General features: G+C 34.2%; 1 long non-coding RNA gene across 2 annotated transcripts in view; it reads right to left on the bottom strand.

Moving 5' to 3' along the window:
* The window catches only part of LOC143254537 (uncharacterized), a 66,468-nt gene extending 46,402 nt beyond the window's left edge, over window positions 1–20,066 (bottom strand). For both annotated transcript variants that reach the window (XR_013030242.1, XR_013030241.1), the window contains exon 1: window positions 19,984–20,066. This is a non-coding gene — a long non-coding RNA (uncharacterized LOC143254537). The remainder of the gene's footprint in view (window positions 1–19,983) is intronic.
* Window positions 20,067–26,038: the final 5,972 nt, after the last annotated feature.

The raw sequence follows: 26,038 nt of genomic DNA, 5'->3' as shown, positions 1-26,038 counted from the left end.
ACTAGTAAATGGCTATACTAACTTACAGTTTAATCTTGTTTCACCACTAGTAAATAGCTATACTGACTTACAGTTTAATCTGGTTTCACCACTAGTAAATGGCTATACTGACTTACAGTTTAATCTTGTTTCACCACTAGTAAATGGCTATACTTACTTACACTTTAATCTTGTTTTACCACTAGTAAATGGCTATACTGGCTTACGGTTTAATCTTGTTTCACCACTAGTTAATGGCTATACTGACTTACAGTTTAATCTTTTTCACCACTAGTTAATGGCTATACTGATTTACAGTTTAATCTTGTTTCACCACTAGTAAATGGCTATACTGACTTACAGTTTAATCTTGTTTCACCACTAGTAAATGGCTATACTGACTTACAGTTTAATCTTGTTTCACAACTAGTAAATGGCTATATTGACTTACAGTTTAATCTGGTTTCACCACTAGTTAATGGCTATTCTGACTTACAGTTTAATCTGGTTTCACCACTAGTTAATGGTTATACTGACTTACAGTTTAATCTTGTTTCACCACTAGTAAATGGCTATACTGATTTACAGTTTAATCTGGTTTTATCACAGGTAAGTGGCTAAACTAACTTACAGTTTAATCTAATTTCACCACTAGTAAATTGCTATACTAACTTACAGTTTAATCTGGTTTCATCACTAGTTAATGGCTATACTAACTTACAGTTTAATCTGGTTTCATCACTAGTTAATGGCTATACTGACTTACAGTTTAATCTTGTTTCACCACTAACAAATGGCTATACTGATTTACAGTTTAATCTGGTTTCACCACTAGTAAATGGCTATACTGACTTACAGTTTAATCTGGTTTCACCACTAGTTAATGGCTATACTGACTTACAGTTTAATCTTGTTTCACCACTAGTAAATGGCTATACTGATTTACAGTTTAATCTGGTTTCACCACTAGTAAATGGCTATACTGATTTACAGTTTAATCTGGTTTTATCACGAGTAAGTGGCTAAACTAACTTACAGTTTAATCTAATTTCACCACTAGTAAATTGCTATACTAACTTACAGTTTAATCTGGTTTCATCACTAGTTAATGGCTATACTAACTTACAGTTTAATCTGGTTTTATCACTAGTTAATGGCTATACTAACTTACAGTTTAATCTTGTTTCACCACTAGTAAATTGCTATACTGATTATAGTTTTATCTTGTTTCACCACTAGTAAATGGCTATACTGACTTACAGTTTAATCTTGTTCAATCACTAGTAAATGGCTATACTAATTTACAGTTTAATCTTGTTTCACCACTAGTAAATGGCTATACTGATTTACAGTTTAATCTGGTTTCACCACGAGTTAATGGCTATACTAATTTACAGTTTAATCTTGTTTCACCACTAGTAAATGGCTATACTGATTTACAGTTTAATCTTGTTTCACCACTAGTAAATGGCTATACTGATTTACAGTTTAATCTGGTTTCATCACTAGTTAAAGGCTATACTGACTTACAGTTTTATCTAATTTCACCACTAGTAAATGGCTATACTGATTTACAGTTTAATCTGGTTTTATCACGAGTAAGTGGCTAAACTAACTTACAGTTTAATCTAATTTCACCACTAGTAAATTGCTATACTAATTTACAGTTTAATCTGGTTTCATCACTAGTTAATGGCTATGCTAACTTACAGTTTAATCTGGTTTCATTACTAGTAAATGGCTATACTGATTTACTGTTTAATCTAATTTCACCACTAGTAAATTGCTATACTAATTTACAGTTTAATCTTGTTTCACCACTAGTAAATGGCAATACTAACTTACAGTTTAATCTTGTTTCACCACTAGTTAATGGCGATACTAATTTACAGTTTAATCTTGTTTCACCACTAGTAAATGGCTATACTCATTTACAGTTTAATCTGATTTCACCACTAGTTAATGGCTATACTAATTTACAGTTTAATCTTGTTTCACCACCAGTAAATGGCTATACTGATTTACAGTTTAATCTTGTTTCACCACAAGTAAATGGGTATACTCATTTACAGTTTAATCTGGTTTCATCACTAGTTAAAGGCTATACTGACTTACAGTTTTATCTTGTTTCACCACTAGTAAATTGCTATACTAACTTACAGTTTAATCTGGTTTCATCACTAGTTAATGGCTATACTGATTTACAGTTTAATCTTGTTTCACCACTAGTAAATGGCTATACTGATTTACAGTTTAATCTGATTTCACCACTAGTTAATGGCTATACTAATTTACAGTTTTATCTTGTTTCACCACTAGTAAATCGCTATACTGATTTACAGTTTAATCTTGTTTCACCACTAGTAAATGGGTATACTGATTTACAGTTTAATCTGGTTTTATCACGAGTAAGTGGCTAAACTAACTTACAGTTTAATCTAATTTCACCACTAGTAAATTGCTATACTAACTTACAGTTTAATCTGGTTTCATCACTAGTTAATGGCTATACTAACTTACAGTTTAATTTGGTTTCATCACTAGTTAATGGCTATACTAACTTACAGTTTAATCTTGTTTCACCATTAGTAAATGGCTATACTGATTATAGTTTAATCTGATTTCACCACTAGTTAATGGCAATACTGATTTACAGTTTAATCTGGTTTCATCACTAGTTAAAGGCTATACTGACTTACAGTTTTATCTTGTTTCACCATAGTAAATGGCTATACTGACTTACAGTTTAATCTTGTTCAATCACTAGTAAATGGCTATACTGATTTACAGTTTAATCTGGTTTTATCACGAGTAAGTGGCTAAACTAACTTACAGTTTAATCTAATTTCACCACTAGTTAATGGCTATACTAACTTACAGTTTAATCTGATTTCACCACTAGTTAATGGCTATACTAATTTACAGTTTAATCTTGTTTCACCACTAGTAAATGGCTATACTGATTTACAGTTTAATCTGGTTTCACCACTAGTTAATGGCTATACTAATTTACAGTTTAATCTTGTTTCACCACTAGTAAATGGCTATACTGATTTACAGTTTAATCTGGTTTCATCACTAGTTAAAGGCTATACTGACTTGCAGTTTTATCTTGTTTCACCACTAGTAAATGGCTATACTGATTTACAGTTTAATCTGGTTTTATCACGAGTAAGTGGCTAAACTAACTTACAGTTTAATCTAATTTCACCACTAGTAAATTGCTATACTAATTTACAGTTTAATCTGGTTTCATCACTAGTTAATGGCTATGCTAACTTACAGTTTAATCTGGTTTCATCACTAGTAAATGGCTAAACTAACTTACAGTTTAATCTAATTTCACCCCTAGTAAATTGCTATACTAACTTACAATTTAATCTTGTTTCACCACTAGTAAATGACTATACTGATTTACAGTTTAATCTAATTTCACCACTAGTAAATTGTTATACTAACTTACAGTTTAATCTTGTTTCACCACTAGTAAATGGCTATGCTAACTTACAGTTTAATCTTGTTTCACCACTAGTAAATGGCTATACTGATTTACAGTTTAATCTGGTTTCACCACTAGTAAATGGCTATACTGATTTACAGTTTAATCTGGTTTCATCACTAGTTAAAGGCTATACTGATTTACAGTTTAATCTGGTTTCACCACTAGTTAATGGCTATACTGGCTTACGGTTTAATCTGGTTTCATCACTAGTTAATGGCTATACTAACTTACAGTTTAATCTGGTTTTATCACTAGTTAATGGCTATACTAACTTACAGTTTAATCTTGTTTCACCACTAGTAAATTGCTATACTGATTATAGTTTTATCTTGTTTCACCACTAGTAAATGGCTATACTGACTTACAGTTTAATCTTGTTCAATCACTAGTAAATGGCTATACTAATTTACAGTTTAATCTTGTTTCACCACTAGTAAATGGCTATACTGATTTACAGTTTAATCTCGTTTCACCACGAGTTAATGGCTATACTAATTTACAGTTTAATCTTGTTTCACCACTAGTAAATGGCTATACTGATTTACAGTTTAATCTTGTTTCACCACTAGTAAATGGCTATACTGATTTACAGTTTAATCTGGTTTCATCACTAGTTAAAGGCTATACTGACTTACAGTTTTATCTAATTTCACCACTAGTAAATGGCTATACTGATTTACAGTTTAATCTGGTTTTATCACGAGTAAGTGGCTAAACTAACTTACAGTTTAATCTAATTTCACCACTAGTAAATTGCTATACTAACTTACAGTTTAATCTTGTTTCACCACTAGTAAATGGCTATACTGATTTACAGTTTAATCTGGTTTCACCACTAGTTAATGGCTATACTGACTTACAGTTTAATCTTGTTTCACCACTAGTAAATGGGTATACTGATTTACAGTTTAATCTTGTTTCACCACTAGTTAATGGCTCTACTGACTTACAGTTTAATCTGGTTTCATTACTAGTAAATGGCTATACTGACTTACAGTTTAATCTAGTTTCACCACTAGTAAATGGCTATACTAACTTACAGTTTAATCTTGTTTCACCACTAGTAAATGGCTATACTGATTTACAGTTTAATCTTGTTTCACCACTAGTAAATGGCTATACTGATTTACAGTTTAATCTGGTTTCACCACTAGTTAATGGCTATACTGACTTACAGTTTAATCTTGTTTCACCACTAGTAAATGGGTATACTGATTTACAGTTTAATCTTGTTTCACCACTAGTTAATGGCTATACTAACTTACAGTTTGATCTTGTTTCACCACTAGTAAATGGCTATACTGATTTACAGTTTAATCTTGTTTCACCACTAGTAAATGGCTATACTGATTTACAGTTTAATCTGGTTTTATCACTTGTTAATGGCTATACTAACTTACAGTTTAATCTTGTTTCACCACTAGTAAATTGCTATACTGATTATAGTTTTATCTTGTTTCACCACTAGTAAATGGCTATACTGACTTACAGTTTAATCTTGTTCAATCACTAGTAAATGGCTATACTAATTTACAGTTTAATCTTGTTTCACCACTAGTAAATGGCTATACTGATTTACAGTTTAATCTGGTTTCACCACGAGTTAATGGCTATACTGATTTACAGTTTAATCTTGTTTCACCACTAGTAAATGGCTATACTGATTTACAGTTTAATCTGGTTTCATCACTAGTTAAAGGCTATACTGACTTACAGTTTTATCTAATTTCACCACTAGTAAATGGCTATACTGATTTACAGTTTAATCTGGTTTTATCACGAGTAAGTGGCTAAACTAACTTACAGTTTAATCTAATTTCACCACTAGTAAATTGCTATACTAATTTACAGTTTAATCTGGTTTCATCACTAGTTAATGGCTATGCTAACTTACAGTTTAATCTGGTTTCATTACTAGTAAATGGCTATACTGATTTACTGTTTAATCTAATTTCACCACTAGTAAATTGCTATACTAATTTACAGTTTAATCTTGTTTCACCACTAGTAAATGGCAATACTAACTTACAGTTTAATCTTGTTTCACCACTAGTTAATGGCGATACTAATTTACAGTTTAATCTTGTTTCACCACTAGTAAATGGCTATACTCATTTACAGTTTAATCTGATTTCACCACTAGTTAATGGCTATACTAATTTACAGTTTAATCTTGTTTCACCACCAGTAAATGGCTATACTGATTTACAGTTTAATCTTGTTTCACCACAAGTAAATGGGTATACTGATTTACAGTTTAATCTGGTTTCATCACTAGTTAAAGGCTATACTGACTTACAGTTTTATCTTGTTTCACCACTAGTAAATTGCTATACTAACTTACAGTTTAATCTGGTTTCATCACTAGTTAATGGCTATACTAATTTACAGTTTAATCTTGTTTCACCACTAGTAAATGGCTATACTGATTTACAGTTTAATCTGATTTCACCACTAGTTAATGGCTATACTAATTTACAGTTTTATCTTGTTTCACCACTAGTAAATCGCTATACTGATTTACAGTTTAATCTTGTTTCACCACTAGTAAATGGGTATACTGATTTACAGTTTAATCTGGTTTTATCACGAGTAAGTGGCTAAACTAACTTACAGTTTAATCTAATTTCACCACTAGTAAATTGCTATACTAACTTACAGTTTAATCTGGTTTCATCACTAGTTAATGGCTATACTAACTTATACAGTTTAATTTGGTTTCATCACTAGTTAATGGCTATACTAACTTACAGTTTAATCTTGTTTCACCATTAGTAAATGGCTATACTGATTATAGTTTAATCTGATTTCACCACTAGTTAATGGCAATACTGATTTACAGTTTAATCTGGTTTCATCACTAGTTAAAGGCTATACTGACTTACAGTTTTATCTTGTTTCACCATAGTAAATGGCTATACTGACTTACAGTTTAATCTTGTTCAATCACTAGTAAATGGCTATACTGATTTACAGTTTAATCTGGTTTTATCACGAGTAAGTGGCTAAACTAACTTACAGTTTAATCTAATTTCACCACTAGTTAATGGCTATACTAACTTACAGTTTAATCTGATTTCACCACTAGTTAATGGCTATACTAATTTACAGTTTAATCTTGTTTCACCACTAGTAAATGGCTATACTGATTTACAGTTTAATCTGGTTTCACCACTAGTTAATGGCTATACTAATTTACAGTTTAATCTTGTTTCACCACTAGTAAATGGCTATACTGATTTACAGTTTAATCTGGTTTCATCACTAGTTAAAGGCTATACTGACTTGCAGTTTTATCTTGTTTCACCACTAGTAAATGGCTATACTGATTTACAGTTTAATCTGGTTTTATCACGAGTAAGTGGCTAAACTAACTTACAGTTTAATCTAATTTCACCACTAGTAAATTGCGATACTAATTTACAGTTTAATCTGGTTTCATCACTAGTTAATGGCTATGCTAACTTACAGTTTAATCTGGTTTCATCACTAGTAAATGGCTAAACTAACTTACAGTTTAATCTAATTTCACCCCTAGTAAATTGCTATACTAACTTACAATTTAATCTTGTTTCACCACTAGTAAATGACTATACTGATTTACAGTTTAATCTAATTTCACCACTAGTAAATTGCTATACTAACTTACAGTTTAATCTTGTTTCACCACTAGTAAATGGCTATGCTAACTTACAGTTTAATCTTGTTTCACCACTAGTAAATGGCTATACTGATTTACAGTTTAATCTGTTTTCACCACTAGTAAATGGCTATACTGATTTACAGTTTAATCTGGTTTCATCACTAGTTAAAGGCTATACTGATTTACAGTTTAATCTGGTTTCACCACTAGTTAATGGCTATATTGGCTTACGGTTTAATCTTGTTTCACCACTAGTAAATGGCTATACTGACTTACAGTTTAATCTGGTTTCATCACTAGTTAATGGCTATACTGACTTACAGTTTAACTAATTTCACCACTAGTAAATTGCTATACTGACTTACAGTTTAATCTGGTTTCACCACTAGTTAATGGCTATACTGGCTTACGGTTTAATCTTGTTTCACCACTAGTAAATGGCTATACTGACTTACAGTTTAATCTGGTTTCGCTACTAGTAAATGGCTATACTGACTTACAGTTTAACTAATTTCACCACTAGTAAATTGCTATACTGACTTACAGTTTAATCTTGTTTCACCACTAGTAAATGGCTATACTGACTTACAGTTTAATCTTGTTTCACCACTAGCAAATGGCTATACTTACTTACACTTTAATCTTGTTTTACCACTAGTAAATGGCTATACTGGCTTACGGTTTAATCTTGTTTCACCACTAGTTAATGGCTATACTGACTTACAGTTTAATCTTGTTTCACCACTAGTAAATGGCTATACTGACTTACAGTTTAATCTAATTTCACCACTAGTAAATGGCTATATCGACTTACAGTTTAATCTGGTTTCATCACTAGTTAATGGCTATACTAACTTACAGTTTAATCTTGTTTCACCACTAGTAAATGGCTATACTGATTTACAGTTTAATCTGGTTTCACCACTAGTTAATGGCTATACTGACTTACAGTTTAATCTTGTTTCACCACTAGTAAATGGGTATACTGATTTACAGTTTAATCTTGTTTCACCACTAGTTAATGGCTCTACTGACTTACAGTTTAATCTGGTTTCATTACTAGTAAATGGCTATACTGACTTACAGTTTAATCTAGTTTCACCACTAGTAAATGGCTATACTAACTTACAGTTTAATCTTGTTTCACCACTAGTAAATGGCTATACTGATTTACAGTTTAATCTTGTTTCACCACTAGTAAATGGCTATACTGATTTACAGTTTAATCTGGTTTCACCACTAGTTAATGGCTATACTGACTTACAGTTTAATCTTGTTTCACCACTAGTAAATGGGTATACTGATTTACAGTTTAATCTTGTTTCACCACTAGTTAATGGCTATACTAACTTACAGTTTGATCTTGTTTCACCACTAGTAAATGGCTATACTGATTTACAGTTTAATCTTGTTTCACCACTAGTAAATGGCTATACTGATTTACAGTTTAATCTGGTTTCACCACTAGTTAATGGCTATACTGACTTACAGTTTAATCTTGTTTCACCACTAGTAAATGGGTATACTGATTTACAGTTTAATCTTGTTTCACCACTAGTTAATGGCTCTACTGACTTACAGTTTAATCTGGTTTAATTACTAGTAAATGGCTATACTGACTTACAGTTTAATCTTGTTTCACCACTAGTAAATGGGTATACTGATTTACAGTTTAATCTTGTTTCACCACTATTTAATGGCTCTACTGACTTACAGTTTAATCTGGTTTAATTACTAGTAAATGGCTATACTGATTTACAGTTTAATCTTGTTTCACCACTAGTAAATGGCTATACTGATTTACAGTTTAATCTGGTTTCACCACTAGTTAATGGCTATACTGACTTACAGTTTAATCTTGTTTCACCACTAGTAAATGGGTATACTGATTTACAGTTTAATCTTGTTTCACCACTAGTTAATGGCTATACTAACTTACAGTTTGATCTTGTTTCACCACTAGTAAATGGCTATACTGATTTACAGTTTAATCTTGTTTCACCACTAGTAAATGGCTATACTGATTTACAGTTTAATCTGGTTTCACCACTAGTTAATGGCTATACTGACTTACAGTTTAATCTTGTTTCACCACTAGTAAATGGGTATACTGATTTACAGTTTAATCTTGTTTCACCACTAGTTAATGGCTCTACTGACTTACAGTTTAATCTTGTTTCATTACTAGTTAAAGGCTATACTAACTTACAGTTTAATCTGGTTTCATTACTAGTAAATGGCTATACTGACTTTCAGTTCAATCCAGTTTCACTACTGGTAAATGCTTAAATGAGTTTACTATTCAATTCAATTTTACAAGATTAAAATATTCAAAACAAATGACAAAGTCGCAAACCTTAATCACAAACTGCTGGTCTTTATGTTAATACAGTAAAATAAGTTTTCCAAATGTATTTTGTTTACCTCTCACTACATATTTCATATATTAAACACTATGAAATACTTCTCGCTTAACATTACTAAAGAATATTACAACATGATGACTTACGGAAAATAACCTACTCCAAAGGGTTATGATCAGTTTGTCTTCGTGGTCAATTTATTATATATAATCAAATCTATGAATTCTACTTTGCTAATATCCATATATATATATATACGCGTTTGCGCATGTCTTTCAATGAGCGTGAGTGCAAAGTATGTACAAAATACAAGCCCATAATCGAAACTTCTACTCTGCTTAGCTTTACTTTTAATCCTTAACTTTCTCTATTAATAACTTTAATTTTGGTGCCTTATACAATAAAATACATCTCCCACAGCTGAATCATATATAAAGTAACTTAATAAATTATCTTTGCTAATTGCCAATAGCAGTCCTGAATAAAAGCCATTTAAACAACAGGCATGCATTTGTCCAAATCAGTGACACAGCCAGTGACGTTATAAAATACATTTTAACAGAATATTCCTGCTCTAAGTAATTAGAGAATACAACTCAAAATTTGAAGGTGGCGAGCTCTAATCCGCCTTCCACTAAACATGCTTGCTCTTTCAACCGTGAGGGCATTATAATGTTTCGGTAGATCCCACTATACGTTATTAAAAGAGTAGCCTAAGAGTTGATGGTGGGTGGTGGTGAGTAGCTAGCTGCCTTTCTTCTAGTTTTACACTACTAAATTATGGACGGCTAGCGCAGATAGTCCTCGTATATCGTGTAGTTTTGCTGGAAATTAAAGCAAAAAGAAAAAAGAAAGTGAGCGTCACTCTCCTGAATTTAAAAAACAATCACAATTTTAAAAAGTCCTTTAACATAAATTTGTAAAAGCACAAAATAAAAGCTCTTAGAAGGAAAAGAGAGAGAAATAACGTGTTAGGCTACAAGAACTTGAACTTGCTTACCAGGTGCTAAATAAAAGACATTATTTATAGTGTGTTAACAATTTAGATGTTGGTACCAGGAATCTTTCTATTTTCGTAATGCATGTAGGAGTGAACGATGCTGAAAAATATAATTCAATATAAAGAACTCGTGCAGAACTTCGTGGAGCACTTCTTCTGGCTAGATAACGGAAAGAATTACTTAGTAAAATTTAAGGCTTAAAGGAAATAGGCTTGTTAGGCCCGAAGGATAGTTTTAAGGGTAAGGGTCAGTTTTATACTAAAGATGGGCTCGACTTAAGAAGGCTAGGCAGTATGATATTTGTAAAAGCTTAAAGATAGTATAAGCTAAACTTGCATAGCAGTAAGAAGATAGTTTAAGCTAAACTTGCATAGCAGTAAGAAGATAGTTTAAGCTAAACTTGCATAGCAGTAAGAAGATAGTTTAAGCTAAATTTGCATAGCGGTAAGATGGTTTGAAAACTCGAAGGAAACAAAGTTTAAGATTTAAAAAAGATAGGCTAGATTCGAGCTAAAGAAGTTTTATTTTCTTAACGGGGTTATTGCCATCAGCAATAGTGTTGGCTGGTACTGTTTTAGTCTCCTCATCCAAGAAAATATATGCTTATGTGCTTTGTAAGTTTCGCTCAAAGCGCTAACCGTCCCTAACTTTGAAGTGATAAACTAGAGGAAAGATAGCTAGTCAATACCACCCACCGCCAACTCTTGGACTATTATTAACCAACGGAAAGTGTGATTGATCGTCACATTATAGTGCACTTACAGCTAAAAGGTCAAGCGTGTTTGGCAACAGTCTCAGATTTCACGACTTGAAGATTGCGCCCTAACTACCAGATTCAGAACAGAAACGACATTGACTTATTAGAAAAAGTTCATATGATTTCCACTAAGATAATTCTGGAATAGAAGGGCTATCTTAAAAGGATACGTTAAGATTCCTTAACTTATGTGCAAAGACAGCCTTGAAGAACCGAATATCTTTCTGTAATAGGAATGTTATTATCCCATTACGGTTCGATAAAGACATCTCCTTCGTGTCGCTAAACAAAGCGTAGAACCCTCTTTCCCTTAACTATGAAGGTCTTATGCGTTGATGGCAGCTATAATGGCGGTAATTCTTACGTTTTAGTAGTTTAAGTAGCGACTTTACTCTGACAATATCCTCACCCAGAAGCACGGGCTCAGCTATGGTTATAGGTTTCAATGAAGCACTTAGAATTGCAGGTGGGATGGCAAAATTAACAAGAAAACCGTCCTCAATTATAGCGTCAATGGATCTCTCTATCCAGGTGGCTAATCAGGATAAAAATGGAAAAGGTAGCCTATCAATAATATAACAAGCCAACCTAAGAAATTCAGTCAGTAACATGTGGTCAAGGTGTCCTGATTAATCACAGATGAATCTTTCTTAGAAAAATTCTGTACAGAATGCAAAACAAAGAGATGTCTTTTTACCCAGCATGTCTTACTAGTACTTGCGCATACACTAGTTCGAGGCAGCCATCTCAGAGAGTAGCATCTTTTTAAATACCAAGTTCACTGCTAGGATGTTGCCTGGCATTGAAAAATCCCACAATATAACATTTATATGAAAAGTTTCAACATTGTCTGATTGTCAAGACACATCTTCAGATTCAACTGGAAATTGAACATGTAAAACTGCTGATACAAAATCTCAATCTCGGTAATCGGAACCTTGGAAGTAAATGTACAGTCGTTGGACGCTACTACTGACCTGGAAGGCCATGTTCTATAGAGATATTGTTCCATCATCAACTTGCCTCTGTTACTAGTTAAATATAAATTAAATACCATACCTATAATTTCAAAGCTCTGGTAATATAATACACACAAAATGTGCGATCGAACAACAGTTTTACAAAATAAATATTAAAAGGAATATTTTACAGATTATATTAAAAGGTAAAACGTCATCTTTTCTTTTGTTTTAAAATGGTCCGTCATGAACTGGTGGATAAGGCACTCGACTCGCAGATAATTCGAATCATTTTCATTGTGTAATACTTTCTTCAATATGGAAGAAATATACTCCCCATGTGAGCCAGGTAGGTTAAGGCATTCGACTCGTAATCTGAGGGTCGCGGGTTTGAATCCCCGTTACACCGAACATGCTCACCCTTTCAGCCATGGGGGCGTTATAATGTGACGGTCAATCTCAATATTTATTGGTAAAAGAGTAGCCCAAGAGTTGGCGGTGGGTGGTGATGACTAGTTGCCTTCCCTCTAGTCTTACACTGCTAAATTAGGGACGGCTAGCGCAGATAGCCTTCGTGTAGCTTTGCGCGGAATTCAAAAAACAAACAAACAAACTTAAAACTATATTTAATTTCAATAGTTTTCAAAAATTTTAAGAATGCCACATCATCAAACCAATCTCATTATTCAAAAAGGAATGCAACTTCCAGCAACTTCATTTCTACTTATGTCCAACACGTGAAGCACTCTAAAAAAAATAATTACAGACTATTCTGGTGAGTTGACCACATACAGATACAGATACACCCCTGGTACTCTTGGCCATGAGTGACCGTCTAGAGCAAGATTTTGTGCACTCTCTACTCGTAGAAAATCTATCAAATGCAGGAAGCTTGTATTGAAATTTTGAAAATATCGTCGAATGAATTTTAATAAAGACGAATTCATTTTCCAAGATAAGAAAGTTTTACGATTTTCATTTTCTTCATATCACATTACCTGAAATGTTAAGGTTATGTTGTGATAGTTAAAACCGTTATAATTACTCGAAAATGATGTAATTAATTGGTTTGTTTGTTTGTTTTGTGAATTTCGTGCAATGCTACTCGAGAGCTATCTGCGTTAGCCGTCCCTAATTTAGCAGTGTAAGACTAGAGGGAAGGCAGGTAGTCATCATCACCCACCGCCAACTCTTGAGCTACTCTTTTACCAACGAATAGTGGGATTGACCGTAACATTATAACGCCCACATGGCTGAAAGTACGAGCAGCTTTGGTGCGACGCGGATTCGAATCCGCAATCCTCAGATTACGAGTCGAACGCCTTAACCTACCTGGCCATGCCGGGCCTAATTAATTAGTTTTCCTTTAACTGGTTTTCACCAGATTTAAATCAATTGCTTTATAAAGATTTTCTGTGAGACTGAAAATTCAGTGAGAAAATTGTAGTTTTATTAATAATTCCTGGACAATCTTTTAAAAAGTACCCCGCTGGTACAGCGATAAGTCTACGGGATTACAGCGCTAGAATCAGGGTGTTCGATTCCCTGGGTGAACTCAGCGGATATCCCGATGCGGCTTTGCTATAAGAAAAAACACACATCTTTTTAAAAAATTATAGAATTGTGTTAAATTATGTCACGCTTACACTTTTCACATTTAAAGCGAGTGTGTGTGTATGTATAAATGGGTTGACATTAATAAACCAAATATACCTACTTCCTACTTTTAAAATGCTAAAATAGTAGTTATAGAAATAATATCTATCCGTCGTTTCGTTTTCCATATTAAATATTACTTTTTATGTGCGTTAATTTCTGGAGTTATTTACGGAAGTACCTCAAAAGGCTAGTTCGAACACAATTCTGGTATCTAGTTTCTAAAGTTTTTCAAATCTTCTTGTAAAATATGTTTGTTTTATATGTTGGTATAGAATGGATGTAATTCCCAGAACCTTCAGCTGGGTGCTTTCTATTCGGGAAAGTTACCACGTTGTATGCACTACGAACGTAAGTATTTTGATATCAAATTAGTGCGTGTGCATGAATATATGAATTCACAAACTGCTACAAGTACCACTTGGATGGTAAATGAATGGTGTGAGTAAAGGTCTTCATAAGATGTTATCACAAGTCTCAGTCTGGTTCATTAAACAAACGACACGCTATGAAGCGAAACAGATTTCTTGTGTTCCAAAAAAACCAAACACTCTTGCTCATTCTTTTCTCTGTTTTCCAAGGATCTCTATCTTCAGACCATCAATGAAATACGACCTTTTTTCAACATTTTAACGTCACAGCACGTTCTCAGAATTTACATGTCAGTATTTCAAGGAAAAGGGCAGCAGAATTTGTTTCCCATACTTTATTTATCAACAGTGGATTAAAAAGATGGCGTTATTTTACACAGTATTAAAGTTTGTGTGTTTTCTTAAAGCAAAGCCACATGAGGCAATCTGCTGAGCCCACCGAGAGGAATCGAACCACTGATTTTAGCGTTGTAAATCCGGAAACATACCGCTGTACTAGCGGGGGGCACACCCAATATTAAAATTATGAAAACTGAAGAATTGATAAATCAGCTGCACATGCATTTTTTTTTATTAAACATTATGCGCAACAAATTTACCATGCAGAAATTATGCACGTTAGCATGAATTTACACGCAAACGTATTTTACACATATTTAAACAACACGCCATACGAATTTTGAATTCGTGTATTGTAATTATTTAGGAAGCTAAGCAATATAAAATATTTGACGTTTTTTCATAATGTTTAAAGATTTTTTTTAAATATTAAGTAAGAGACAATAACACATTTCCTGTTAAATAATCGTTTGTTTGTTGAGTGACACAAGCTGTCTTGTTTGTTTGTGTTGAATTTCAGAAAAAATTAGATGAGGATTATCTGCGCTAGCCGTCCCTAATAAGGGAGGGTAAGACTGGAGGGAAGGCAGCTAGTCATTACCACTCACCACCAACTCTTTGATTACTACTTCACCAACGAATAGTGGGACTAACCATTACATATAATACCCCTACGGCTGAAAGAATAAGGATATTTGGCGTGACGGGATTCGAACCCATGGCCCTCACATCACGAGTCGAGCGCACTAACCACCTATCCAAACACAGGTTGTCAACTAAATTTCTTAGCGGTATTACATTTTCCAACCGTCAGAATTTGCCTAATTTTTGCTCTTGGAAATCGTGTAAGTCATTTCAGAAAGCCGTAATGTAATTCTCGTCAACAGGAGGCGTTATGCAACGTAAAGCAAGAACAGGTCTGTTATCAACTGGTAAGTAATACTTTTAACATGTTATTGTAAATATCACATTTCTCTTATTACTCTGCCCTTTGACCTTTTTCTTCTTATTAGGTTTTCGACCCAATCTTTCTGCAATAAAATGTATTGGCCTCAATTTAAAAAAAAATATTTTGTAGATGGTGTCATCACACAAAATGTTTAGCTTGTGGTGTAAACTAAAAGCTGCTGTAAAATTGTAATGAAAAACACATCTGGATTTTATGTGATTTTTCCAACGGAGGCAGAGTGGTTTTACAATGGGTGTTAACAAAAACAAAACTAAAATATTATTAATAGCATCCAGAAAATAGAAATTTATATACAGGGAATAATATAAAAGTTATATTGATAGTTATATATGTATGACACAATCAAGGATTGGAATGTGATTTAAAAAATGGGGATTATGTAATAAAAAATTAACTAAACTTATGTTGGCGATGACATACCCAACATATATAAATTTCAAACAATGTTTCATACAAACCTGAATAATATTCTGCTGAGGATGTGATCCAAAACATTCAATGTTCGATGCAAATGAAAACCAGTTAAAACTTGTCTACGGTGACATTACATAGAAAGACTGGATGGCGTAAGACAAAATACACAAGAATTACGTAAATAAAATCGAACTGGAGATTTTGCTTATGGTATAATTTTCAGTAAACGCAAAGCTATATTTCGGGTACAATAGAAAATATACAAAGCTTATTGTTAGATAAATCAAGATACGTGGATCTGTAAACTTTGAAATAGATTAGGTCATGCATTGAAATAATCCAAAAGACCTAACATGACCAGGTAGTTAGGGTACTCGACTCGCAAATCTGCGGGTTCGAATCTCTGTCCCACCAAACGTGCCCGCTCATTCAGCTGTGGGAATAATCCTGTTATTCGTTGATAAAAGAGCAGCCCAAGGGTTGACGATGACTAGCTGCCTTCCTTCTAGGCTTTCATTGCTAAATTATCAAAAACGATAATCTCAAAGATTTAAGGCCTTACCATTGTTTATACAAACAAGATGGAAAATTCTATTTATGTTTGTATAGGTCATAAGATTAAAGTTCTTGTAATGACGAGTTGATATATATATAAGTTTATATTTTTCTTATAGCAAAGCCACATCGAGCTATCTATTAAATCCACCGAGAGTTTTTTTTTTTTTTTTTGGAAATTCGCACAAAGCTACTCGAGGGCTATCTGTGTTAGCCGTCCCTAGTTTAGCAGTGTAAGACTAGAGGAAAGGCAGCTAGTCATCACCACCCACCGCCAACTCTTAGGCTACTCTTTTACCAACGAATAGTGGGATTGACCGTCACATTATAACGCCCCCACGGCTGGGAGGGCGAGCATGTTTGGCGCGACTCGGGCGCGAACCCGCGACCCTCAGATTACGAAGCGCACGCCTTAACGAGAGGAACCGAGCCCGTGATTTTATCGTTGTAAATCCGAAGACTTACCGTTGTACCAGCAGGGGATATATGTAAGAAAAACTTCCATTACTATTGACACAAATCAGAAGATAAAGGATTTCGCGATTCTTACATGAAAGTTTTCTCAACGGTGCTGAACAACGTGACATTAATAGTCTTCCCGATTTTTATATGAACAAGATAGTAAAGTTCTTTTAATGCTCATATAAAAGGATTTGTAGATTTTATCCAACAGTTGAAACGGAAGATCTTCCAGTGACTTTAAAGTATTGGGCTTGAATTTGGCTTATCTCAGAGAATGCAGATAAAACTTTTCATGCATAATTGAATAAGAAATTTAGAAACAATAACTTTATTGATTAATATCATTAGCAGTATTTTCGAAAAGCATATCATCATAAGATGCTGCCATGCAAGAACACGTTCAGGATCTATAATAATAAAAAAGCGCGTTTGTGGATCTGTACGTTTGTGTGCATGGTCGTCATAGCTCCAAGAGGAATGCACCCAGAAACCTAAAATTTTGCAGCGATACTAAGTGGACCCTGAGGGTGTGCAACTGGGTATAATCTGCACATTCCTGTTTTTATTGAAACATTTTAAAGAAATATTAATAAATAATCAGAGTCTAGGTTTTTAAACTAATTATTGTCAATTAATTCTAATAAACACCTGAAAGATAAAGCTGTTTTATGTGATGAATTGAAACTGCTGAAACAATACAACGTAAATATATTTGAAAAATATTACCTGCAAAAAAAAATTCGTTTTCGTAGTATCTACAAACTGGCATTTTCACTAAAGACTAATCGGTTTGATTATGATTATGGCTTTTGGTACTTCATTGTCAACAGTAGTGGCCGTGGCTATGAATTCATTGTCATTGAGAGTTTTGTCTAAACAGATAGCTGGCTGGCCATATACTGTTTCTTAATAATTACGTCATGGTTTCAACTGGAAGGTCTTGCAGAAATAATATTCTTCAACAATTATCTGGAATATTTCTCAGTGTTACGTCTTGTTATATGAAGTGCTCCCCACTAGCACAGTGGTATGTCTGCAGATTTATAACGCTAAAAACCGGGTTTCGATACATCTGGTGGGTAGAATAAGAGACTTTTTGTTTGTGTTTGACTTGAAAAAAGAAACAACAAAACAAATTATATAAAGTCCATTCTTTCATTCGATATACCCCTTGTCACTGAGTTATACGATCTGGGGTAATTGCACACATAATCATTAACCCTGGATAAAGTTTGTTTGAAGTTATGCACAAAGATACCCAATGGGCTACCTGTTCTTTGCGTACTTGTTTTTTTACTTACCACAGTTATTTTTCTATATTCGAAGAACATGTAGCATTGGCACTACTAACTTTTAATTGTTCACCAGTACTTGATACTAAAAATAGGCATGAAACCCAGTCTATAATTAGATTCATCATTGTCACTGAGCTATACAAGCCCAGGGGAGCTCCACCCCTCATCAGTAATTCTGAACATACTTCGTGTCATGAAGGAAAACATTAGCTACTTTCACTCTCAGTATATCTATCATGTTTCCACTGTTTGTGTTGCTACTTCCATTTCGTCAAATTATCTTCGGGTTATTAAATAAAAGTATGTGGTTTACTAATGACGTACAAAGAGTTACTGTTGTAGTTGTTTTTGAGCGTTAAGCTGTACAATGCACAATCTATATTCTGTCCACCGAAGTAAATCGAACTTTGGATTTTAGTGTTCTAAAACAGCAAACTTGTTGCTGACCCACTGAGGGATCACACAAAATTATTAGTTGTTTCAGCAATGCCTTCACCCTTGTAGAGCAATAAATTAGTAAAAAAAATAAAATTCTCTCCTTAGCCATATTTATGTCAATGAGTATATTTTTTCTCAAGTTGAGCAAAGCTTCGTTAAAATTTCTTTCGATTAATAAAAAAATATACATTCCCGAGGCGATTAGATACAAGTGGATGCGTATACACGTCAACCACTCATTAAATTTTCCGAAATTGAAAAAAAAAAATGTATACAAAATATTGTTTTTTTGTTCAGATTATTACTTTAAATAATCAGGGAAAACCCAATTTATTTAGTAGTTTTTTTCTAACACAGTAAAATTGTAAATAGGAACACACTACTTGTGTATTAATTGCAGCTTTGAAGACCCAGTATTACAAAAGCATGATTAGTTGTTTGTTTGTTTTGGATTTCGCGCAAGTCTACACGAACGCTAGCTAATTTAGCAGTGTAAGACTAGATGGAAGGCCATTCACCACCCACAGCCAACTTTTGGGCTACTTCTTACCAAACGAATAGTAGGATTGATCGTAACATTATAACGACCGCAGGCTGAAATGTTAAGCATGTTTGGTATGACAGGATTTCAAACTCACGATCCCCCAGACTACGAGTCGAGTGTCCTAACCACCTGGCCATGCCAGGCCCAGCATAATTACTTTAATTACATAAGATATAACCTAAAGTCAATCGTGGCAATACTTGTAGAATATTGGTTTATGAATCTCATTTATACATTCATACAGCTTTTAAACTATTTTTCAACATTTAGAAACACGATATCCAAAATTATAATTTTATTTTTACTAGATCATCACACAAGATTGCACAGATTATTATTCTTTTCATTGAAAACATCTTTAGACCCAATAAAAAACTGTAAATGTCACTGTAAAGCTATCCCTAATAAACTCGTTTTGATTTTTAGTGTCTTTAACCTTACATTTAATCATTACAATCAAGCGAATAGTGTACTGGGGAGATAAAAAAAATCAGCCAAGTTTTAACAAAATACTAAACACTTCGTAAGTATGCATACCGCCATTAATACATTTATAATACTTGCTAACAATAGCCACAACTGATTTATGAATATCTTATACACAAGAAAGTAAAGTAATTAGATTCGAAAATAAAGTAATTTAAACATCTGATTGGTGTTTTCTAAAATTTGAATAAAGTAAAAATAACTTTCTACTTTATCGCGATAGGGTCAACAATATGTTTAATGACTTACAGTGCTAATATTCAGGGTTCGATTCCACACGGTTGACAAAGCACAGATAAGTTAGTTAGCTCTTGTGTAACTTTGCGTTGAACAATCGTCCGGAATGATAAATCTAGCTTAGCGCCATCTATTGACAATGCTAAAGTTGTTTTTTGTTGTTTTTTTGTCAAGAACAAGTAACAACAGCGTATTTTGGATACTTTACGAATGACATAAACTCTGTGACCTGTTAGAAAGTTTGTGTTTTTTTATTGGCTTTGAAAACAAAAAAATTACAATGGCTTACTATCGCTTTGGGATTTTTTGCATCTTGGTAAAATCTACACAAAACGAATGATTGACTTTTATCTTCAAGGGAAATAGTATAGCAACTATCGCGAAGACAAAAGTAAACATATAAAAACTCATAGTTCAACAAAAAGTGTACCTAAGTTAAACATACAAATAGCAAAAAAACGTAAAGACAAAACATCTACTCTGATGAAAACCTTGAGATGTTAACTTACAATGTTAAAACATTCCCTTGAACGAGTGAGCTTCACTGAGATGTGTACAAAGTACACATAGTGATCTACCCCACGAACAAGCCACTTCTCCAGACCTTATGCCCGTGTTGCCCTGTCGTAATCTCTTGCCTTTGTCGTAATAAAATGAACAGAAAGAAGAACAACGTGTTTGCATCACGTTTTGTGTGAAAAATGGTAAAAGAGGAACAGAAATCATCGAAATGTCAAGAGCTGTCTTTTAGTGATGACTGTTTAAGTAAGGTTGTCGTTTATCAGTGGATGAAACGCTTCCAAGATGGCCGGAAATCGGTCAAAGATGACCCACATTCTTGGCTACCGTCGACATCGTCCATTGATGAAACGGTCACTAAGGTGAAATAAAAATTCGAAGTAATGGAGATTAACTATCCACGAAACTGCTGATGAACTGGATACTTCATTTGAATCATGTCAGGTGATTTTAACTGAAAAACTCTGCTTGCGTCTTCATCAAGACAACGCGCCTTCACACACTGCTGAGTTTGTTCAAAACCTTTTGGCAGAAAACAAAAACATTCCTGTGATACCACATCTCCCGTATTCTCCCGATCTTGCACAGTGTGATTTTTTTCTGTTCCTAAAAATCAAAATTAAGTTGAAAGGAAAGATATTTGATATCATTCTAACCACCCATATTAATATGAAAGCAGAACGTTGTCGTTGTCGCATTATTGTTGAAGACTTCCAGCATTGCTTCCGAAAACGGTAGGAACGTTGGAACAAGTGTGTATCAGCTGGGGAGATTACTTTAAATGGAATAGCATATGACACTGATGTATGTACATTATTCTTCGGAATAAAAGTGAAGTCTCAGAACTTTTTTATAACACCTCATACACTAAATGCACATGAGAAAACCGAAACCAGAAGTTCCGTGTGGTTACTGCGTATGCGAAGAACAAAAATTTAGAATTTCTACACATTAAAATAACCACGCAAAATTAAATATTGTATACCTCTATACAACAACTTTAATGGACTAATAATATATTTATTATAAGAAACTATGTAAGGGCCCGGCATGGCCAGGTGGGTTAAGGCGTTCGACTCGTAATCCGAGGGTCGCGGGTTCGAATCCGGTCGCACCAAATATGCTCGCGCTTTCAGCCGTGGGGGCGTTATAATGTGTTGGTCAATCCCACTATTCGGTGGTAAAAGAGTAGCCCAAGAGTTGGCAGTTGGTGGTGATGACTAGCTGCCTTCCCTCTAGTCTTACACTGCTAAATTAGGGACAGCTAGCGCAGACAGCCCTCATGTAACTTTGTGCAAAAAAAAACAAAAAAGCAAACTGTGTAAGTGTTTAACAGAATACTACTTAGCGGAGTAACGTCAGTTGTTTCACTGCCACGCCATATTTAAATGTGTCTTACTTGATATAAAACTTTATATATCAAGAACATTTTCGTTCATAAATCACAGTCTATTTATTGTTTTGTTCAAATTTGAACCATTTAAAAATTAGAATAAACGTAAAGAGACAATTTCTGTTTTACTCCACAACATAAAATTAAACAGGGGCTCTCAAGAATAACATTATGATAATGCTATTCAACAATATACAATATTATATTTCCTAACATAGTGGTACTACCCAAAATAACACAACATTATACTAATGCTTCTCAACAGTAGAATATATTAATATTTCTCAACAAAAGATTGAGCTATTCTTCTCAAAATAGAATTATAGCTGCTTCCCCCAGTGGCTCAGCGGTATGTCTGCGGACTTACAACGCTAAAAACCGGCTTTCGATACCTGTGGTGGGCAGAGTACAGATAGCCCATTGTGTAGCTTTGTGCTTAATTCAAAACAACAACAGAATTACATCAGTCTCACCTAGTGGCTTATCGAAAATTCTGGAAATTTTTAGTGTTAAAAACTTGGTTTCGATAACTGATGCTACAGCTCAGATAGCCCTTTCGGTAGCTCTATGCCAAACACAACCAAACCAAATATTGTATTACTTGTATTTAATTGTAGATTGTACTAATGTTCTTCAACATAAGGTTAAACTATCATTCTCAATAATAAATATATTCATATTCCTCCAAGTGATATTACACAAATATATAGGCAATGGACAATCATGCAATTTTTTTTATTACAGAAATATATACTAATGTGTTCCCAATGAAAGACTGTGACAACACTCATCAACATTTAATAAAACACAATAAAATATAAGCTCCGTGAATGGTTTCTGAACTTTCACTTATGATAAGCTGTAAGTAAAGGGAAAAGGGCCGTTGTATTTTGTTTTTCTTTTTCCAAAATTGCGGTTTCTAGCGTTATAAGTTTCCAGACGTGCCGCTGTACCACTAGGGGGGCTAGTGGTTTTCTTTGCTTTTAAATTCCACACAAAGCTACACGAGGGCTATCTGTGCTAGCCGTCTCCAATTTAGCAGTGTAGAGGGAAAGCAGCTACTTATCACCACCCACCGCCAACCCTTGGGCTACTCTTTTACCAACGAATAGTGGGATTGACCGTTCATTATAATGCCCCTACGGCTGAAAGAAAGAGCATGTTTGGTGTGAGGGGATTCGAACCGTGACCCTCAGATCACGAGTCGAGCGTCCTAACTACCTGGCCATGCCGAGCCTCTACAATTTGGAGATATGAGTAAAGGATACACATTATGGAATGGATTAACTAACGAGCCATCTTTCGTACTTATAGAAGTCTAGTGTTGAAGGCATTTTAATGCTTCTTTGTTACCAAAATTGCTCGCTCTCTCACTGATAAGGACATTATAATATGACTTCAATTCCACTTTTTGTTGGTAAAAGAGTAGCTCAGGTGTTGGCAGCGAATGATGTTGACTAACTGCCTTTTCTCTAGTCTATCACTTCTAAATTAGTGACGACTGATGCAAATAGCTCTCAAATTTTTTGGGACAAAATTAAACAAATAAGCCTCTTTATCTGATAACAACGCATTACTACATAGATTGAAGTATGGTAATATGATATGGCTATATTAAGAAGTAGAGTATTACTTCTTATCTTGACATGACAAATAAAAAATTCTCAACTTGGTCAAAATATTCCATTACTCAGTTTTGATGAAAAGCATTTTAACCACAACTAAAACTCAGAAGACATTAACCCTAGATCAGCAAGTACCATCCCTCTATATTGATTCACAATAATCATAACAAACTTTCAGGTATGTTAGAATAAGAAAACTGCTAATATTGATTGACTTGATTAAAATATCATGTATTAGTTTACTGGAAGCAGAAAGCAGGGGTCGTTTATTTACCATTTTTTTTTTTTAGTACTAAAACATAATATTTGTAAACCAAACCAAATTGACAAAATCTTAGCGAAGGACAAGCTTATAGGTCTTGGAATAAGCAATGTTAAGCAACCAAGCATACAAATGACATACACCTTTATGAGAATGAGGAAATATACTTAAAGAACTATTGAATTGACCCTAAGGACATTGGTCAAGATGAAGTACAAGATCGCCATTGACTTGTCAGTTAATGAAAAAACAAAGAAACATTAAATAAACACATGTTCGATAATGTGTAGATTTGATTATTTTAAGCTTCATCTCTAAGAATGTAGCATCACTAATTATAATCGCAATATAATGGACGTAGCATGTATATTTGTATCCATGTATTTGACCGAAATATTTAATGCAACGTAGCGCCATCTATTGAATAGCAGCAACAACAAAGATCCATAAAAATTTACACTGTAGGTATTCTAGATCCAGATAGACAAATAACTACGGTATGTGCAACTATCATTTGCTCATCACAGAAAACACTTTTAAATAAAGGTACTCTACGTATAACAAGGGCGCGAATTTCACTACGACTATACGTAAGAGGTTTAATTACATCTTTATTAATCTAATTCATAAATATAGTACTTAAGAACACTTTTCTCGTGCAGTGCATCTCAGAGAAACGCTCTTTCAGATTAAGAGTTGTGGCGCCCTAACTACCTCGCCATCCCGAGCGACTTTTATGAGTTATAGTATGTGCAATCCAATCCTAAAGAGGACCTGGGTAAACGTTCACCCCTGTTGACGTAAAATGCGCTTCGCACTTTGGGACAGTAGGTGCAATATAAAGTAACAATTAGATTCAATTGTTCAGTGACAGGAAAATAGTTCAGGCGTTAGGTGCTCTAAAGTAGTTGCTTTCCTTCTAGTCTATCAGTCCCAACTTGGAGACGCCGAGTTCTTGGGTTGTTTTTTAACGAAAAATTTGAAGAGAAAAAAAGGAAGAAAAGCAAGAAGGAAGCTGAAAAGAATATTGTGTCACGATATGAGAAATTTGTTATTGGACTTTTTTCGGCCCCACATGAGAAATTATGAGTCTCTATGTAGTCTATCTCTTTATTAGACTTATCAAAAATTTTGTATGGTGTAATACTGTTTGATTAATTTGAGTAAATAGAATAAAATGATATGACTAAATGTTTATATCAGATGTTAATGTCATTGTACGTTGAATTTCCACAACTTTAGTCAAGGGATATCTGCTCTAGCGGTCATTAATGTTCACGTAATAGACCATAGAGGAAATACAGTTAGTTAACTCTGCCCATCGCTAACTCTTGTGTTTTTCTAATCGAACAGTGGGATTTAACCGTCATATCTGTAGTACATCCGTAGTTTCAAAGTGCGATTTTATTCTACTGTTGTAATGGGGTGTAAACCACTGAACACCAAATCAAGAGAAGGCTGAATAATTTATATTCTGGACTACGGATCTCAAAGTCCAAGAATCAAACTGCTAAACACGCTCCGAATTTGGCTTTATGGACGTATTACAAAAGTGGCAATCAATCCTATTATTTGATTCCAAAAACTAGACAAATTATTCGTAGTAGGCGTTTCTACTGGTGCCCTAGAGTTCTCTTACCTGATCGTGTAGTAGCTTTACCCGACGTGCGCGAAAGCCCCATTCATGTTAAAGATTGTTAGTTTGGGGCTAAATGCAAAGCTACATAATGGACTATCTGTGTTCTGTCCACCACGGGTATCGAAACCTGATTTATAGCACTCTAAGTCCGCAGACATACCATGTGCTCTGGAAAAATGTTGAAGATATGAAAACCAATACTATTTGAACAAATACGTCCAAACAAGTTTCACAGCACTTTCTCCTTCTCTGTTTCTGGCCCCCCATGGCCAGGTGGGACAAGGCGTTCGACTCGTTATCTGAGGAACGCGGGTTTGAATCCCCGTCGCACCAAACATGCTCGCCCTTTCAGCTGTGAGGACGTTATAATGTTACGGTCAATCCCACTATTCGTTGGTAAAAGAGTAGCCCAACAGTTGGCGATGGGTGATGATGACTACCTGCCTTCCCTCTAGTCTTACACTGCTAAATTAGGGACGGCTAGCGCAGATAGCCCTCGAGTAACTTTGCACGAAATTCAAACACCAAACCAATCTCTATTTTTAGTGTTTCCCCGATGCAATCCATTTTTAATTAATTTCATTCTTTAAACCTGGTTTAATATAATGCCAACAATCATTCTTTGAATT

This window comes from Tachypleus tridentatus, chromosome 6, assembly GCF_004210375.1.
Source record: "Tachypleus tridentatus isolate NWPU-2018 chromosome 6, ASM421037v1, whole genome shotgun sequence".
NCBI classification, from domain to species: domain Eukaryota; kingdom Metazoa; phylum Arthropoda; class Merostomata; order Xiphosura; family Limulidae; genus Tachypleus; species Tachypleus tridentatus.
The sequence above is the reverse complement of the archived record's forward strand: the minus strand, read 5'-3'. Positions and strand labels throughout refer to the sequence as shown.